The 16087-nt window shown below is 42.2% G+C and overlaps 2 long non-coding RNA genes across 2 annotated transcripts in view; one reads left to right on the top strand and one right to left on the bottom strand.

Moving 5' to 3' along the window:
• Positions 1-16087, top strand: part of LOC139029683 (uncharacterized) — a 71522-nt gene that overhangs the window by 14368 nt on the left and 41067 nt on the right. The window lies entirely within an intron of this gene.
• LOC110140804 (uncharacterized) lies at positions 600-12868 on the bottom strand. The gene is made up of 3 exons (XR_002314859.2): positions 8376-12868; positions 2853-2944; positions 600-1543 (listed from the first exon to the last, which is right to left on the bottom strand). It is a non-coding gene; the product is annotated as an uncharacterized lncRNA (long non-coding RNA).

Genomic DNA, 16087 nt, shown 5'->3' on the forward strand with positions numbered 1-16087 from the left:
CCTAGAATATTGAAATTGGCATAAAATAGGCCTTTGCTTGTGGACAAAGAAAAAATCATTTCAGTCTCCAGTTTCATGAGATTTGTTTTTAACAGGTTTGGTTCAAATCCAGCTCCACAAATGAGACGCCCCTAAAAAGAGTATAACAGGTGTAACTAACCATCAATTGGTTAAAGTCTTGATATAGTATCAAGGTATATTTACTAAAAACTGAGAGACTGAAGGCTTTTAGTTTGGCAGAATATTGGATGATGGCTTCAACATCCCATCCAGTTTAGCATTTGACCTGGATATTTTAATATTTACCTCAATATTATTACCAAGAGTTGAATGAAAGTCACCTGGAATGGGTTTGGTAGACCTCTACTTTGTACTTCCGACTACTGACAGGTGTGTGCAGAGAAGAGCTGTTGCTTTGACATGGGTTAGATCTGAAGGGTGGCCAGCAACAGCCTATTTCCTCTTTTATTAACCCTTTCACATAGACATAACTCTCACTCACCCATCAAAGACAGCATGCAGAGCTTTCCTGATAAAACAAACATGGTGGCAAGTGTGGTATCTTAGTCTACTTAGGCTGCCACAACAAAACCATAGACTTAGTTAAACAACAGAAGTTTATTTCTTGAAGTACTAAAGGCTGGGGTATCCAAGATCAAGGTGCCAGCTGGTTTGCTTCCTGGTGAGACCTCTCTTCCAGGCCACCTCCTCCCAACACCCTCACATAGCTTTTCTTCTGTGCTCATGTGGTGTCTCTTCTTAAAAGGATACTAATTCTATTGGATAAGGGCCCCCCACATGACCTCATTTAACTTTAATTACTTCCTTAGAGGTCCTAGCTTCAAATATGGTCACACTGAGGGGTTAAGGCTTCAACATATGAATTGAGGGAATGGATGCAAACATCAGTCTATAACACATGGGAAATAATAATCAAGTGCATGTCAAATAAATGCAAAAAATAGAAACTGGGCGGTCCTGCATAACAAACCTTCCCAATACTAAGTGACTTAAAATAACTATTTAATGGGCTTACAGGTGGTGCCATGGTAAAGAATCCACCTGCCAATGCAGTAGACACAGGAGATGCAGTTTCGATCCCTGGATTGGGAAGATGCCCTGGAGAAGGAAATGGCAACCTACTTCAGTATTCTTCCTTAGAAAATTCCATGGACAGAGGAGCCTGGTGACTGAGCTACAGTCCATGTGTTTGCAAAGAGTGAGACATTACTGAACATGCACACACACAGACAACTATTTAATCCTCACAATTCTGTTGTTCAGGAATTCAGATAGCACTCAGAAGGGAAAGTTCATTTCTGCATCATGTGGTGTTGGTTGCAGAATCTGTGATAGCCCCCCTCAGATGTTTGGTTTCTAAGCTGGTTGCTTGAAATGACTGGGGTCTGGCTAGGTCTCACTCTCTGGCTCTCTCTCTCTCTCATTTCCTTCCTGCCTCCTCATAGACTCTTCTACTCCAAAGCCTCTATTTCTCCACGTGGCCTCTCTTTACAAGGATTCCTTCAATGTCCTCTGGTTTCCCCTGTAATAGAAAACAGAAGCTATACAAACTTTGAAGGCCTGGGCTCAGAAATCCCAAACTATCATTTCTGCTGCATTCAACTTGTCAAAGTGAATCACAAGTCCAGTGCAGATCCAAGGTGTAGGGAGACAGACCCGCCTTCTTGGTCAGAGAAGTGAAACAGGCATACAGGGATGAGATGAGTTATCATTGGCTCTAGTTGCAGACAAGCCCACTACAGTCTGCCCTCAGGCCACTAACGTTTACATCACTTCCACATGTAAACCTTAGTTAGCTCCTGCAGACTCTCCAAGTCTTATCCAATTTGATACCAGGTTCTGTTCCCAGAATTTCTTGATCTATGTTGATATACATTATTATTTATTAATCTTCAGAAAATTTTTATTATAAAAATGTTTTTTTGAGTTGAATGATTATTATAGGTCAACAAATATAAGAAAAATAATTTTTTATCTTGTAAATGAGTTTTTCTAGAAACTGTAAATGTCCCAATATATATTTTTAGTTTTATAATCACCATTTCACAATTGTCTAGCATATTGCTTTCTGCAATGATAGAAGCACTCTCTGATGCTATAGCAATCGACCATATTTAACTATTGAGCACTTGAAATATTGTTTATGTAACTGAGGAATTAAATTTTAAATACTAATTTTAATTAATTTAAATTTCACCAGATGTGACTAGTGACTACTGTACTGAACAGTTCAGGTCTAACAAGTCCTTTTGCTGGTTAAGTGGTATATAATTCTTTTCTTTCAAAAAAACTTAAAGAAGAACATAACTGTGTTGTCTGCTAGTACTTTGGATGAGCCATGGCAACCATCCACAGTCACATGGCAAGGAATATATGGTATATGCACATTAGGAGAGTAATTCCAGGAAGATTTACTAAATGGGCGATTGATAAGTATGAATAGGATATAGAGAAACCCCCCCAAATAGTACAGTACCCTAGGGATAGTAATAGGAAAGTTGTTACTATCTTTGGGCCTAAAGGGATAAGAGGGTGGAGAGTTACCCAGAACTCACAAGGAAATAGTCACAAGGGTCACCTTGAAGGGAGAGAGAACTTAGGGAAGGAGCCAGGAGAATAGATAGCCTTCTCTTCCCATCATCTCCTGCCAAAAGATCTTCATTGGCCAAACCCAACTGGAAGCAAGAGGGCAAGAAAGCATGTTGATGTAGTCTGGACAGGTCAGCCTCCAGACACAAGGTGGGGTTGAAGAGGATGACTTGGATGTAGAAAGATAAGTAGAAGATACACAGTACATAAAAACATTAAAACAATATTGTGTTATAAATTACCACATAGGTGCTTCCCTGTCAATCCAGTGGTTAAGATTCTGTACTTCCAATGCAGGGGTATGGGTCCGAGCCCTTGCTGGGAAGCTAGGATCCTGCATGCACGCAACATGGACAAAAAATAAAGATATAGTAAAATAAATTATTCTGTTTTGGTCATGCAACTCAAATGGAATTCAAGGAATTGAGTGACATTGCTGTAACAGATTCTTTCTTAATTATGTGAACAAGATTTTCTCTATCTGAACTCTGTTTCATTTGAGCAGTAAGTGATTCATCCAAAGGTATACAAAACTAAATGGAAGGAAAAGCCCCATTCAACTCACATTTTACAAAAATATTAGACTTAGCAAATGTTTAATATATTTAGATATTTGAATCAATGATGAATTTTGTTATAATTAGCTTCAGGTGAGTGAAAAACTTTTCAAAGGTGGTGGATGGAAGCATCAGCAGTTTGTGATAAGAGGCAGCTATTGCACTCTCAGACTCTGGGCTGGGTGGCTTGGGTTCTAATCTGCCACCACTTGTTTGCTATGGAGCATCAGGTAAATTCATTAACTTCTATACCTCAGCTTCCTAACCATAAATAGTGATGATACTAGTACTTACCTTATAGGGTTGTTGTGAGGATTAAAATACCTAATGAACATATGGCACTTTACAGTACTATTTAAATATGTGTTGTATCAGTCAGCCATTGCTGCAATAACACTGTGTAACAAACAACCATAAAATTTCAATAGCATAAAGCAATAAGCATTCATTTCTCACTCCACACCTGTGGATTGCTTAGAGTTGCCTCACACTACAGGTTGGGCTCAGGTCAGCTCCAAGAGCCTGTCATTCTCCCTAGACCAACAGCTAAACAAAGGGTGTTCTTCTCATGGCAAGAAAGCAGGGAACATGAGATATTAATCTCCTTTGAAATAAAGCTTTTTGCTGAAATTTTCAATTTTCTTTTGCTTTATATGTCATTCTGAAATCTTGTGTTTTAATTGGAATTTCAATAGCAAATACGTTATTATCTAAAAAATACTTTGATTGTAAGCCAACTTTATGCTTCAGTCAAAAGGCCGGTATATTCCATTCTCTGCAAGAGTCTGCCTTTTGTCTATACAAACTACATGAATCCTGAAAAACATAAAAGAAAATGGAGAGAGATCATTTTACTTAGATTCTAAATTCATTTTGAAAATAATTTTTTTTTCTCCTTCTTTTGATAAACCTGTCTTTTGTATTATCTGAGCAATTCCGTAGCATCTACTGAACATAAATAACCTGGGGAACCCATCACATGTGCTAGCTAAGAGATTTATCTTGCCCCTGAGCAGATAGAGGGAGGGTTCAAGGGGAATTTATGGATCCTCCCATCATTTGGCCTGTATGTTTTATTATCACAAGCCAACAAAGTTTTAATTTCACCTTCTTCTGTTTTCTGGTGAGTAAACAAAGTAGAATTGTTTTGATAAAGAGACTTAACGGGAGAAGTTGATGTATTACACCTTTGCAGATAACTCAGATTTATGAGCTTAGGGGAACAATTTACAAATTCCTTTCTCTCGAATCGTCTGTTTAACTTGTGAGATTCTGATAATAAAGTTAATAAGCACGTTTTTCCCGTCTAGTATTGCTATAAATTGTGTGAGAGATAATCTCAATGCTCTTGGTCAGGCTGAAGTCACCTATTGAGATGAGTCTTTACTACTAATGTGGAAGATGGTAGAGTCTACTGGCTGAAGAGCCAAAGAATGCCTTTCTTCAGAAGTGGTGTTCAAACACTGGTGGATTATACTTGTTTCTAGAAAGAAAATTCTAATTGGCAATGACTGAGTGTGAATAATACCCTTGGTTTTTTAGCAGCTGTTCTTGTTCATTCCAGCTTACATGTTCCATGAGGCGGTTGCTTCCTTAGAGTGAGATGCTAGAAGCCTTGCCATAGAGATGGGAGGTGTCATGTCTCAGGACGCCCTGGCTACTCCACTTCCCTCTCAAATTCAGACAGAAATATTTATGCCCCACTTGATGACATGCTTGACTTCTCTGTTTTCAGAAATGTGTGTAAAAGGTCTACACAGCCATTCACTATGATACTTCCTTAAAATCTTTAGTGACAGGAGAAAGTTCTCTTGGGAGCATCAGACAATTTCTACACAAAGAAAACTAGGATATAAAACTTTTAAAATAACACAATTCTCATTAAGACAGAGATAAAGTTATCTGCAAGTAAATGTATTTAAATGTTAACAGTGGGCTTTGGGGCTACTATTATTCCTTCTCTCGCACTTTCCTGTATTTATGAATTATTTACAGGGAGCAAGTGTTACTATAATAGCTCAAAAGTTCCTAAAAGTCCTGAGACACAGCTTTCTCCCTCCTTATTCTTAAACTATACTGGAAAGATAACATTTTACAATTAAAAACTAGTTATTAAAGGGACTTTTCTCTATACTCAATATCTTGTAATGGAAAAGAAGCTGAAAAAAAATAGATATGTATATGTGTAACTGAATCACTTTGCTGTACACTTGAAATTGACACAACATTGTAAATTAACTATACTTTAATTAAAAAAGCTTTTCAATAAGGGGGAGGGGGAGACGTTTCTCAACTTCCCAAAATGTCTGTCTTCTGTCATTTTTTCCTTCACACTCTTCTTGGTGATCTCAGTCAATGTCACAGCTTCAGACACCGATTCTGACACATAAACACCTGTGGCCTCTGTAGGCAGCCCTGGCCTTGATCTTTAGTTTCATTCCTGTAATGCCATTCATCTTCTGGACAGCTACATAAGGATGTCTTGTCAGCATATTCAAGAAACCCCAAAACAGGCTCGTGAATTTGAGTCCTCCAGGTTGGCTTATCCCGCTTCTGGCTTTGTTCCTTTTAATGACACCACTTTCTCTAGGTCATTATGAAGGGATTTCTCACTGTTATCTTGAGGCTATCATATCTTTCACAGACAGTCATCATCATATTCCATCTTAACAACGCTGCTCACATTTAATTGCTCCTTTCCATTCCCTCTAACAATATCCTAATTATACCTCTCACTTTGCTGATAGCAGTATACTTACTAAGTGCTTTGCATTCCTCAAATTTAATTCTCACAGCAGCCCTAGAAGGTAGGTCCTCTTCTTACCATCCCATTTTGCAGTAGCTTCCCTGAGGTCACAGAGTTTATATGCAGAGCTGGATTTACCCAGAGAACAAAGTCCAGGTTGTTTGGGTGGGTGCTTAGGGCTCCCCAGTTGACACCCACCCCCTTCAGCTTTACCTGCCAGTTGTCACTGGATGGGTCTCACACCCCACCCACCCCCAGCTGTGTGCTCCCAGGTCCTGCCTCCACTCATTAGAGTTCAAACTTCTATTTTTACATCTCACTACTCAGCCCAACTGCCATGCGTATATCCTCCCTTGCAAAGGAGTGTTTGGGTTTTTCACTGAACCAGAACCATAGATCAGACACATTCTAGAGATTATCAAGACTTCTCTGTCATGAGACAGACCCTGGAGAGAGAAGCATTGTATTCAGTTTTCCAAAGTGCAAAATCTAGACTTGCCAGAGCTATACTGTTGCTTTCTCTTCTTCAGTGGTGCCCCATGGTACATGTTATGAGTTCAACAAAATATTCAGTTCAGTTGCGCTGCTCAGTTGTGTCTGACTCTTTGCAGCCCCATGAACCGCAGCACACCGGGCCTCCCTGTCCATCACCAACTCCCGGAGCCCACCCAAACCCACGTCCATCAAGTCAGTGATGCCATCCAACCATCTCATCCTCTGTCGTCCCCTTCTCCTCCTGCCCTCAATCTTTTCCAGCATCAGGGTCTTTTCCAATGAGTCAACTCTTCGCATGAGGTGGCCAAAGTATTGGAGTTTCAGCTTCAACATCAGTCCTTCCAATGAACACCCAGGACTGATCTCCTTTAGGATGGACTCGTTGGATCTCCTTGCAGTCCAAGGGACTCTCAAGAGTCTTCTCCAACACCACAGTTCAAAAGCATCAATTCTCTGGCGCTCAGTTTATAGTCCAACTCTCACATCCATACATGACCACTGGGAAAACCATAGCCTTGACTAGATGGACCTTGAGCAGAGAGCTGACTTATTTCAAAAGACCCCTATGCTGAGAAAGATTGAAGGTGGGAAGAGAAGGGGACAACAGAGAATGAGATGGTTGGATGGCATCACCCACTCAATGGACATGAATTTGAGTAAACTCTGGGAGTTGGTGATGGACAGGGAGGCCTGGTGTGCTGCAGTCCATGGGGTCGCAAAGAGTCGGACACGACTGAGAGACTGAACTGAAGTGAGCATAGTGGAAGCAAGAGGCGGACTGGATATCCTTTATCTATTAACCCTGAGAATGAGGACTTGGACAGCCCCAGCCTGAGATTTCTTTGTCCAGATGGCTTTCACAGTGGTCTTCTCCTGTCGGCTGGAGTGGGGTTATAACCTCCTCCCCTTCCTCCCCATCCCTCCCCCTCCTTCTTCCCCTCTTTCTCCCCTCTTCCCCTTCTTCCTCATCGTCATCTTCCAGATGCTACTTCTTGCAAATGCTTTTGTCAAAGAAATTCTTACCAGAAGGCTCTGTGTGAATAGATTAAAAACAGGGCTGCTTTGCTGGAGGCGGAGTGGAGAGCACCCCTCCCCCCCCACCAACCTGTCCTCTTCCCTGCATCTGAGGGATTCTGCACAGACCTGCTTTCAAGGGCTGTGCAGGGAGCATGTATGTGTGCAGGCCTGTCTAGAGGTGTGTGTGTGCGCGTGCTAAGTCACCTCAGTTGTGACCAACTCTGTGACTCTCTGGACTGTAGCCCACCAGGCTCCTCCATCCATGGGATTCTCCAGGCAAGAATACTGGAGTGGGTTGCCATGCCCTTCTCTAGGGATCTTCCCAATCCAGGGATCAAACCTGTGACTCATGTCTCCTGCATTGGCAGGCAGGTTCTTTACCACTAGCGCCACGTGGGAAGCCCTGTCTAGAGGCCAGTGGAGATGAAAGTGATTCTCTTGTTCATAAGAATGTAACACGCTCAACAGTAGCACCCTCTTTTCCAAATTACTTGTGTTTTTATTCTGGGCTCCCTAGAACTTGGATTGACTGGTAATCAAGCACATATATGTTTAGTTCTTGCTGAGCTGTTCTGATGTGAGGCTTCGGAGAAATATATGGCGCAGTCCTGCCTCTGGAACGTATATAATCTCGTTGGGAAGCCAAGATGGTCACCTTGCTAAGCATGGTTCTAAATGTTTAGGTTTTCATTTCTGATCTCTTGCCTGAACTCCAGGTGTAATACTTTGCCTCTCTCTCTGCCTCCCGGACTGTCTTCTCTTTTTTGGTTGCTCCACTTTCACCAGAAAATTTCTAAACGTGAAGCTATATTGTTTCTCAGAAAACCCAGAACGTTCACAACGTCAACATCAGAGCTGTCTGGTAAAAGAACAAAGGCACTGGGGAGTAGTGGGAGGCAGGGAGGATCATCGAAGTAACAAAAGCAACACAAATAATTGGGGAGGCTTACCGTTAAGTATGTGAAGCTGGGGACTTCTCTGGCACTCCGGCTTCCACTGCAGAGGGTGTGGGTTCAATCCCTGGTCAGGGAAATAGGATCCCTCATGCCGCATGGCATGGCCAGAAACTTAAAAAAAAAAAAGAAAGAAAAAAATTAAATATATGTGTGTGTGTGTTTGTATGTATGGCACTTCCCTGGTGGCTCAGATGGTAAAGAATCTGCCTTCAATGCAGGAGACCCTAGGTTGAATCCCCCTTGAGTCAGGAAGATCCCCTGGAGAAGGGAATGGCTACCCACTCCAGTATTCTTGCCTGGAGAATCCCACAGACAGAGAAGCCTGACGGTCCATGGGGTCACAGGGAGTCAGACACAACTGAATGATTAGCACTTCCACTTCTATATATATATATATACACACACACACACATATATAATATATATACCCCATCATATATGACAGGGAATAGGTGTGTCCTGGAGGAATGTATACTAGCATCATTTTGACTGGTCTCAGGTGTCTTGTCAGTCTCTCTTATCAATGTGATGGTAATTCTTTCTTTTTAAGTGTTTTATATATACGACCTTTAATTGCAAGTCAACAACTGCAGCCTCCATTCAGCCAAAGAAATTGAAATCTGTCCCCAAAATGGAGGGAAGAACGGGCCATGATGGATTTTCTCAATGATGTACTATGTACACCATCATTCAGAAATGATTTACTATTATTTCTGAGTGATGACTGAGATTTTCAAGAGTCACACTGAACTCATCTGCTAACTTTAAAATACAAACACTGCCTGCGTTGTGACTGGTTCTGCTGCGGAGGACAGACCGAGGCAGAAGGGAGCAGCCGTCGCTCAATGTGAGGGAAAACGCCTAACAGGACAGCCGACCAGAGGCACACTGGCCAGCCGCAGCGTGATTTCCTCCCAGTCCAGACACAGACTGAGCTCTGCGTTCAGAGGGAGGCTGAATGGAGAAGCCTCCCAAGTCCCTTCCAACTGAACGCTTTGTGAGTGTGTGAATATATGAGTTCCTTTGGAGGTCAGAGAGGTGAGAAATTAAAATTAGAAGGAGTTTTCGCAGAGAGGCCTTCCTGATGCAGGAGGAAAAAAGATTATCTGGGTGTCAAAGGTGTGGAAGAGGCTAGGCAGGTACAGGGGGATGAAGAGGGCAACTGATGTCGATGGGGGAAGAAAGAAAGATGCTAGAAAGACTCCCCTTGAGAGAAAGGAGCAGCTGAACTGTGTTTGAGGCAGTGGTGAGCTTAGCAAAAACCTGACAGCTATTCATACATTATCTGATAAACCTGACAGTTGCCTAAGGACATGTGAACTTTGGAGCAGCTCTGAAATGAAAAGAGGTGGGAAAACTGTATGCTGTGTTAAAGTCCCCCCCACCCCCAAAGCTGAAGAACTGGGGTTTTCCTAAACACAAGGGCAGGGCAACCACCAGAACTCTCAGTAGGTCCAAGGCCAAGTAACCCACTCTTTTCAGATGTCTCACCCCCTCGTCTATATTGAGATAAATGGGCAGCAGGAAAAATCTGTAAACATCCCACTAAAGTCAGGACATGACATTTTAAGAACTTTATTTCCCCAGAGAGATAAAAAGGGTTTGTTTTTTTTTAAAATGTCATAGAGATTCTTTGTTTGTGAACAAACAAGTACAGAAATGGTACAAGGTCATTTACTACAGAATTGAAAGCAAGCCTGACATGGAATTATTTCAAAAGGACCTTTTTGAGTGATTATACATTTTGTAACTCTACTATTATATTTATAACATAAATCACATAATTAACCCATTATGGATAACTTGTAGTAGTGTGCAGCTTTAGGCGAGATGTGTGTATCCTCTGATCTTTAAATGACCAATCTCTGATGTCACCAGCCCCACCTGAGCCCTAGGGAAATGGCTGTGCATATTATACAGGTAAGCAAAGAAATATCATAGTGGCCTTTTCAGCAATTCAAAAGCTGTGGTGGTTCTAGGTCATTTGTATGTCTCTATGTTTTGGTGCTATTGGGTTAAAACTGTGTATGTTAGTTGCTGAGTTGTGTCCAACTCTTTGCAACCCCACAGACTGTAGCCCATTGGGCTCCTCTGTCCAGGGGATTCTCCAGGCAAAAATACTGGAGAGGGTAGGCATTCCCTTTTCCAGGGGATCCTCCTGACCCAGGGATCAAACCCAGGCCCCCCACATTGCAGGCAGATTCTTTACTGTCTGAGCCACCAGCCATGCAGTATAACTGTATTTTTACTTTAATCCTTATATCTGTACAAAGAGAAAGAATACATTCAGAAAATTGGGAGTGGGACAAATAATGTTTCAATCAAATCCACAGAGAACCCTCGAATCAGAAATATCAACCACCTGGAACAGGTTGAATGTTTAAACCCCAAACATTCTACTGCTGCCTGGGTGTGAGGAAGACAGTGGTGAGCACAGAGCACTAATCATGGCATTCTTCGCTGGGGTAATGAGGCTCCTTAGTAGAATCAAATATCGGCAAATTACAGTCACTGTGAGAAATAGATGAAGAATTTTGTGGCTTGGATTCTGGTGATACCCAGTATTGTTTCTATTTTCTTACCTTCTACTGTAGAATATTATCTCTCCTTGGGTTCTACTAGTTTATAATTGACCTTGATTTCAAGCAAGCTTTCCAAGACATTGTAGTTTTTCTCCCTCTCTTTTTGAATGTTCATCTGGGTAGGATTTGAATGAGGGGAAAAGGACAATCAAGGAAGAGAAGCATCCTGAGAAAAGACAGTATATCACCCAAATGAACCTACTGTATTGCAGAGGGAACTCTTTTCAATGTTATATGATAGCCTGGTTAGAAGGGGAGTTTAGGGGGTAATGGAGCCATGTACGTGTGTGGCTGAGTCCCTTTGTGGTCCACCTGAAGCTGTCACAGCATTGTTAATTAGCTATTCAGTTCAGTTCAGTTGCTCAGTCATGTCTGACTCTTTGTGACCCCATGGACTGCAGCACGCCAGGCCTCCCTGTCCATCACCAACTCCTGGAGCTTACCCAAACTCATGTCCATTGAGTCCGCAGTGCCATCCAACCGTCTCATCCTCTATACGTCAATACAAAATAAAAAGATTTTTACAAATTACCCCTCCCCACAAAATTATCCCAAGACGGTATATCCATGTGGGAGGGAAACCAGTGGGGGGAGCAGCGAGACGGGGACAGCTGGCTCCTCCTGAAGGGGGTGTAATGGAAGGTTAAGGAGAAATATTTTGGTGGGTGATCTTATATAGCAGTGGACATGCTGGATTATAGACTGGTGGGATGGGGGCCAAAGAGGGGGTGACGGGTCACAGGTGGAACATGATAAGGAACAATGTCGGGGAGCTGTAGGGTTGCCAAGTGCAGAGCTAGGGAGCTGACCACAAAACCACCCTCATGCTGACCCCAAGTGCAAGTTTATGGGGACCCAAGGCCAACTTCAGTTTCAATAATTTGCCAGAAAGTCTCACAGAACTTACTGAAAGCTATTGTCCATGTTAAACCAGAGTGATAATATATTACAGTGAAACAATACAGATGGAAGTGAACCAAGGGAAGAGATGCATGAGGCAGAGCCCAGAAGAGGTCTGAACCCAGAGTTTCCAACTGGAGTGTAGAACATGTTAACTTTCCCAGGAACAATGTGAGACAATGGGAACAAAGTACTGTTGTTGTTTAGTCGCTCGGTCGTGTCAGACGCTTTGGGACCCCATGGACTGCAGCACGCCAACCAGCAAAGCTCACCCAAGGCTTCGTGTCCAGAGTTTTTGTTAGAGCTCATATAGACCTGAATGGCCACCCACATTGCTGACTTCAGTATTTAGCCCCTCTGGAGGTCTCACTTGTACCACATGATGCAAAGCCTCCACCCCGAGAGCCACATTGTTGGACAGTGGCCATCAGTCTGATCATACACAACATTTCAAGGGTTCAGAGGTCACCTCCCAAGGGCAAAAGCCAGACCTCCCTTTGGGTATGGTTAATTTTTTACCACACACTGAAGTTAGACTCTCTCACCCATTTTTTCCTTCTCCCTCACATTTCTGTCCCTTCCTTCTTCCTTTCTCCAAATCCTTTAAGGTTCAAAACAATCTGTGTCCCAAACACCCTCTTCTCAGCTGCTGTCAGATCAGGCTACAGTCCGTAGTGACTGGACTGTAAGAAATGAGAACAGGGTCAGTGACATGTCTTTATCCTCAGCTTGATGAACTCCATGGAGGCCGCTGGGCAGATCTCATGGTGCCAGGTCCCTGGAGAATGTTATCTGCAAGTTCCATTAACTTGGAAAATTACAATAAAATTTATCCTGGGGGCCAAGGACTAAAAGTCTGATTTTCTTGGTAACATAGGGACCACCCCTCTCTGCCAGGGATGGACTGTTGAAGACTTATTCTGGGGCCAGATATTCTTAAACAATGAGATATTAAAAAAAAAAAAAGTTACCTCAAAAAAAATGACTGATTCAGGTCAGGCTGCCTCAAAGCCTTGAGACATTTCCCTTTAAAACCATCCCAGGCGTCTTTTTGTTTTACCTGTGATTCCTTTCTTGGTCATCCTTCAGTGAATGCTTAGCCTTGAGAAAGCCTTCTCCAATAACGGGGAGCTGTTTTCTTCCTAGATCAGCCACCACTTTGAATCACAGCTCATCTTCAGGCTTGCTTAAATATCTCTCGAGATTTCCATGAGGGTTGCCTGCCTTAAACATTTAAAAAAAATTCTTGGAAAAAAGTAGATTTGGCTCAGCTTTGGGTTTAGGCCTACATTAAAAATGCTAAAGGGTTTTATTTGCAAATAAAATGTTTTCCATAAGCACTTATCTAACAAAATCAAACAGCACAAAAATAAGAGGACTTGAATTGAGAGAAACAATCATTATTTGCCAGAGGAAACCCTTTCAAATATGGTCATACCTACCCACATCTGCTTTTTGATCTTGGGGCAAAAAACCCTCTTGATTTAAGTGTGGTGCTTCCAGTGCTCTTACATCAGAATTGTGAAGTGAAATAAATAGGGAATGTAAACAGCATTATTTAAATATAATGCAATTTGTATCTAAGGCGGTCACGTGTGGTACTTTATCTTATTACTTGAAATTGTAATTTGAAATACTTCATATCCTGTATTTTAAAAACTAACCTAGGGTTTTCTCTGATGTTCTCAAAAATCACTATTGTATTTTCATATTGTCATTAACATTGATTTTGCTTCCATTCTAGAGTTCTGCTTTATATATTTTAATTAAATGTTTTGTAGTTTGTACTCAAACCCTGAGGCAATTTTAACATGAAGCGGACAATTTTATAAATGGAAAAATATAAAATCATACAAAATGATTGGTGTGTTCCCTGCTGCAAAGAACATTTAAGAGCCAGAATTCCTACCTCAAAATGTTCCCAGGCTAAGGAAAATTAGATGCTTTTAAAATGTCAAGCTGATGTGCTCAGTCGTGGCCGACTCTACGACCCCATGGACTATAGCCCACCAGGTTCCTCTGTCCATGGAATTTTCCAGGCAAGAATACTGGAGTGGTTGCCATTTCCTTCTTCAGGGACAGAGTAAGCTCTTTTATTTGGCTTGAATCTTGGTTTGTTTGATATAGTCATGAGACCTCTTCTCCCTTAAAGATGAATTCCTTCTTGCTGAAGAGAACATAGAAAGATTCATTACACGATTATTCATAATCATGTAAAAATTGGATACAATGTAAGCATCCCAGAATAGGGGGCTGGTTGCATAGTTGTATAGCATGCACCTCACGTCATAATGCAGAAAAATATTCAGTATGTGTTCAGAGAAAAAAATCAGATTATAATCAGTATACACAGAAAAGTTCTTATTTTATGAAGATAAAGTACATAGAATATGAATAAATAATACATATAGGACTTCCCTGGTAGTCCAATGGTTAAGAATCTGCCTACCAATGCAGGGGCATGGGTTTGATCCCTGGTCCAGGAGGATCCCACATGCCCCAGCGGCAACTCAGCCCACACACAACTGCTGAGTCCACACTCTACAACAAGAGAAGCCCCCGCCGTGAGCAGCCCACACCCTGCAACTGGAGGGTAGCCTGTGTGCAGCAGTGAAGGCCCAGCCCAGCTAAAAGTAAATACATGAAAATTAAAAACAAAATACAGATAAACATGCATTGAAAAGCCTGACAGACTGTTTACACTAGATTAGTAGTGATCTCTCTGCATGAACTAGACAACATCTGAAAGATGATAAATCCTTAAATCTTAGAGTTGAAGGGACTTTGAGGTCATTGAATTCAATGACTCATGAAGTCACTGGATAACTCACTCCATTTACAGACTGACCCAAATATTTGGGAGTTCCCTCTTAACTGAAACTCCTACCTGCCTCCCTATAGGTTCCACTAGCTGAGGCCCCCTCTGTCCTTGGGAGACAGGTAGAATAAATCCAATTCCTTACACATCACTGCTCTTCAGTTATTTAAAGACTGCTCTTCCTTCTCCCTAAATCTTCTTTCCTTCAGTGTGACATCCCTAGCTTATTTGATCGTTTTTTGAGGTTTCCTGACCCTTTCCATGGCCCGGACACACTTATCTGGAGGTTGTTGGATTGTTGGCATACCTCTTAAAACAGGTCATCCAGAGCAGACCCGGTGTCCAAATGCCTCGTTGTTGTTTGGTCATTCAGTCGTGTCTGACTTTTTGAGACCCCCATGGACTGTAGCCTGCCAGGCTCCTCTGTCCGTGGAATCTTCCAGGCAAGGATACTGGAGTGGGTAGCCATTTCCTCCTCCATATCATGATTCATTCTGAATGGCTGTTGTAACCTTCCTGTACCATTTTATGTTTGGGTTCTGTGCCTCAAAATCTAACAGCACTTCCCCAGATAAAGTCCCCTTGTCATTTCCTGCAGCATGGATCTCTTCAGTTCTCCCATTACTTCTTTCTCTTGTCTCTCTTCATCCTTTCTCTGGGCCTCCAATTCCATCAGGTCTTCATTCGTAAGCTCCTCATGTTCACAGCAAGGACTTCAGTGATGTCGTCCTCTGGCAGATCTAGCTCCAGCTTCTTGCTGAGGGTCACAAAGTTGCTGAAGACCTCTTTGGACTCCTCCTCCACCTCCTCAATTCCATGAAAATTGGGAACAAACTCAGGCAAAAGTTCTTTGGTGATAGCCGTGACCTCACACCAAAGTCAATGTCTTTTATGGCCTTGCAGATGTTTTAGTCTTTCCAAAATTGTCACAAGGTTGTTCTGATTCATTACTCACCATTACTGCCTGACAAAAAGTGTGATGTAAATAATATTTTTTGAAAGTCGCTATAGTTCCCTGCTCCATAGGTTGGATAAGTGACGTAGTATTCGGTGTCAGATGCACTATTTTTACATTGGGATGAAAGTCATGTGTGGGTGGAGGTGGCCCAGAGCACTGTCAAACAGCAAAAGCATGTTGAATGGAATGTCCTTCTCCAAGTAATATTTCTCTATCCCCAGGGTCAAGTGGTGGAAAACCAGTCCTGGAAAATGGCCTGTGTAACCCAAGCTTGAGGCTTCCCTGGTGGCTCAGCAGTAAAGAATCCACCCGCCAATGCAGGAGACATGGATTTGATCCCTGGGTCAGGAAGATCCCCTGGAGAAAGGAATAACAACCCACTCCAGTCTTCTTGCCTGGGAAATCCCATGGACAGAAGAGCCTGGGGGGCTGCAGCCCATGGGGTCAC

Source organism: Odocoileus virginianus, chromosome 19 (genome assembly GCF_023699985.2).
Source record: "Odocoileus virginianus isolate 20LAN1187 ecotype Illinois chromosome 19, Ovbor_1.2, whole genome shotgun sequence".
NCBI classification, from domain to species: domain Eukaryota; kingdom Metazoa; phylum Chordata; class Mammalia; order Artiodactyla; family Cervidae; genus Odocoileus; species Odocoileus virginianus.